At 41.8% G+C, this 4194-nt stretch overlaps 1 pseudogene; it reads left to right on the forward strand.

Annotated features, from left to right (window-relative positions):
• Positions 1-2922: 2922 nt before the first annotated feature.
• LOC126102408 (5S ribosomal RNA) lies at positions 2923-3040 on the forward strand (annotated as a pseudogene).
• Positions 3041-4194: the final 1154 nt, after the last annotated feature.

Here is a 4194-nt window from a genome sequence, read left to right on the forward strand (position 1 = left end):
CTAAAACCTGCAATCAGATCCAAACGCCGTGGAAAACTGTGAAGGGGTGTCATCCTGCAGCAAGATAACGTTCGCCCACATTCTGCCAAACGGACAGCCGACGCAATAAAGGAGTTGAGATTCGAGGTGCTGGAACATCCACCATACAGTCCAGACCTGGCTTCAAGCGATTTTCACATGTTTGGACCCTTAACGGAAGCACTACAGGGAAGAAAATTTAAAAGTGATGAAGACGTCATTGCTGGTCAGTTGGTTACAGATGGAACCGATAAACGTATTTTCTGATGAAATAAAAAAAAAACTCGTAAAACGTCGGGAAAACTGCATTGAAGTCGAGGGATGTTACGTAGAAAAATAACGCATGTTTCAGTTTTCTATCATCAGAATAAGTACTGCTTTTCACAAATGTGCCTTTACTTTTTGAATTCCCCTCGTATACCTGTATGTAGATGATTTTGTAAATAAGCTTTACCTATAATGTACTTTTAAAGATATAACAAGATAACAAGGGATGGCTTTTCTGATAGTGCATACGCGTGAATAGTGAGTTTCGGCATTAACATCTATTTATAAATACCTGTTTAACCATGGGTAACGCCACGGTCCAAGCTAGTAACATATATAATTATACTAACCCCCTAGGACATCCCCCCCCCCCCCCCCCCACTGGTAAAATCACAGATCGCACACGTAAGAATCTACAACGCCCAGTACAGACAAACCTAAATTCACAACTGAACATTTACTTCCGATTGAGGACATCTTTACTCGACTAATGCAAAAGAGGGCAGACTATCGATTCCCTTAAAGAATCAGTGGTTGGTACAAACGAAATTTTTTTTCTCCATCCGTTAAATTTGAATATGGTCAGTAAGTCAACTGCACGAATTCATTCAGCCGCTGTAGGGCATGGTAATATTACAGTCTTTATTTTTTTTTTGGATCTAAAATTTAAAAACCTCTCTCACACCGGCCTGATTTAGCTTCACTGATCAGGATAGTAAAAAAACATGCGTATATTAAGGGAATTTTCATTCACAAAGCAGGCTTATCACATTCACACAGTTCAGTACTGTTCTATCCTGATTAAATTGAGCTTAACTTAAATTCCATAAGGCAGTGAAGCAATTTCGAAGTCTCGGTGCGACGAAATTTGTCAGTCGATCTCCTGGAAACATTTGTAATAATTATTAACTTTCGGTGATCACATTAGGAAGACTGGAGATCTGCTGGTAAGACCGTGTTAGCCTATTTATTTGAAATAACTGGATATCTTGAGCATACAAAACGGCAGGTTCGTCCAGTGTAAATCAGACGTTCCCCACTGATCCCGAGCAACACAGCGTAGTAAGCAGACACAGTCAATAATAATCAGTTAAATAATACGCGAACACACTTACTTTAGTTTAGTTCCTGTGTTAACTTCCTTCTCATACATAATCTCATCAAGATGGCGACTAGCCCAATAATACATACATATACATCCTCCTTCTTTCACGACTAATCGACAAGAAGTTCTTCAATCTTTTCCTAAGAGAAAACATAGATAGCAGAGAAGCTATTCCATGGAGTAAATGGACGCTCCAAGCAATAATTGGGCTTGAAACTACTTTGCATTGATAATCGGTAAGATAAGAAGAGATATTTCGAGATATGTACTGAGTTATATAATGTATAAAATTTATGAAAATATCGCGGAGAGACCGCTGCAAGAGACATTACAAGTCGGTCCAGTACTGCCCAAAATAACAGAAATTTTAAACCAATCTCCGACCTCCATCATCTACTCAGCAGCCTGGAACCAGGGACTCATATAACTATCGCTCAAAAAGGAATCTGCCAAAGAAGTCCCTGACTATAGGCACATTTGCCTTTTACAAGCACTATCCAAGGCTTTAGAATGCATAGTTCACAATCAGTTAAACATGAAATAATCTTTTACTTGAAAACTAGTCTGGTTTCCGGGAAAATCGCACCACAACGACTCTTCTCATATAAGTGACTGACCAACTGAAACACGCTATGCACAAACAAGAGGCCTCTATTGTGCGCTTTTTGGATTTCAGCGAAGCTTTCGACACTGTCGACATTGACATTGCACGTGGTTAATTCACAACTCAAAAAAGTTCTCTTCAAGTGCTGTGCAGTGGTTCCATTCATACGTTACATCCCGCCAGCAGTGTGTAATGATAGAAGAATAAGGGTCACAATGGATGTATGCAGCAGTAGGTGCACCGCATGTGTCAGTATTGTGCGCATTACTTTTCTCATTACATGTTGCAAATGCAGTAACAGGCTGAAGACCTACAGTTATATCTAAATACGAGTCCAACAAACCTCTGCACAGACATCCAGCACGTAAATACTCACTTACCTGCTTTTTCAGAGTGGGCGCAGAGCATAGATTTGAAACTTAACCCATCTAAAGCGCAAGCAATCAGTCGCTCACAAGAGACGTATTACCCCTCAGTTCAGAGAATGTCTTCCATTCTTAATCCTAAACGGCACATAAATAACCCATTCTCCTTCAGCAAAGGCTTCTGGGCCATCATTTAGACTAGACTGAGCACACAACTGCAGTCTGTAAGAAGATATCAGCGTCACTTCATTCACTACAGAACGTAAAAAAAAAAGTTATTTTGTTTCGAGTTTAAAAAGGAACTCGTAGATTTAGTAAAACTCGCTATTCTTGATTATGGTAATCCTATTCTCCAAGGAATTTCTTATGATAGTTCACGCCGCTTGGAACTGGCGACAAATTCTTGTGACGGACGCTATTTCGATCACATCACACCTGCCTACGAACAGCTATCGTGGTTACGTTCCAATACGCGCAGAGATTATCATACTGTCGTTTGCTCTTCCATCTTCTCAGTTATTATACTCCCTCTTAATTATATTCAACCCTTGCGTTACTATTTGGCCAACGGCGTTGCCGCAGTGGTAACACCGGTTCCCGTCAGATCACCGAAGTTAAGCGCTGTCGGGCTGGGCTAGCACTTGGATGGGTGACCATCCGGTCTGCCGAGCGCTGTTGGCAAGCGGGGTGCACTCAGCCCTTTTGAGGCAAGCTGAGGGGCTACTTGATTGAGAAGTAGCGGCTCCGGTCTTGTAAACTGACATACGGTCGGGAGATCGGTGTACTGACCACAAGCCCCTCCATCGAGTGACATTATACTGAGTGCACTATCCGAAAATTACCTCGAGCAATTAAACAGAGAACCGACTCGTGGAGATACAATCTTGGACCTACTGATAACAAACAGACCCGAACTTTTCGACTCTGTAAGTGCAGAACAGGGAATCAGTGATCATAAGGCCGTTGCAGCGTCCCTGAATATGGAAGTTAATAGGAATATAAAAAAGGGAGGAAGGTTTATCTGTTTAGCAAGAGTAATAGAAGGCACATCTCAGACTACCTAACAGATCAAAACGAAAATTTCTGTTCCGACACTGACAATGTTGAGTGTTTATGGAAAAAGTTCAAGGCAATCGTAAAATGCGTTTTAGACAGGTACGTGCCGAGTAAAACTGTGAGGGACGGGAAAAACCCACCGTGGTACAACAACAAAGTTAGGAAACTACTGCGAAAGCAAAGAGAGCTTCACTCCAAGTTTAAACGCAGCCAAAACCTCTCAGACAAACAGAAGCTAAACGATGTCAAAGTTAGCGTAAGGAGGGCTATGCGAGAAGCGTTCAGTGAATTCGAAAGTAAAATTCTATGTACCGACTTGACAGAAAATCCTAGGAAGTTCTGGTCTTACGTTAAATCAGTAAGTGGCTCGAAACAGCATATCCAGACACTCCGGGATGATGATGGCATTGAAACAGAGGATGACACGTGTAAAGCTGAAATACTAAACACCTTTTTCCAAAGCTGTTTCACAGAGGAAGACCGCACTGCAGTTCCTTCTCTAGATCCTCGCACAAACGAAAAAATGGCTGACATCGAAATAAGTGTCCAAGGAATAGAAAAGCAACTGGAATCACTCAACAGAGGAAAGTCCACTGGACCTGACGGGATACCAATTCGATTCTACACAGAGTACGCGAAAGAACTTGCCCCCTTCTAACAGCCGTGTACCGCAAGTCTCTAGAGGAACGGAAGGTTCCAAATGATTGGAAAAGAGCACAGGTAGTCCCAGTCTTCAAGAATGGTCGTCGAGCAGATGAGCAAAACTATAGACCTATATC

The sequence above is a fragment of the Schistocerca cancellata genome, chromosome 1, assembly GCF_023864275.1.
Source record: "Schistocerca cancellata isolate TAMUIC-IGC-003103 chromosome 1, iqSchCanc2.1, whole genome shotgun sequence".
NCBI lineage: Eukaryota > Metazoa > Arthropoda > Insecta > Orthoptera > Acrididae > Schistocerca > Schistocerca cancellata.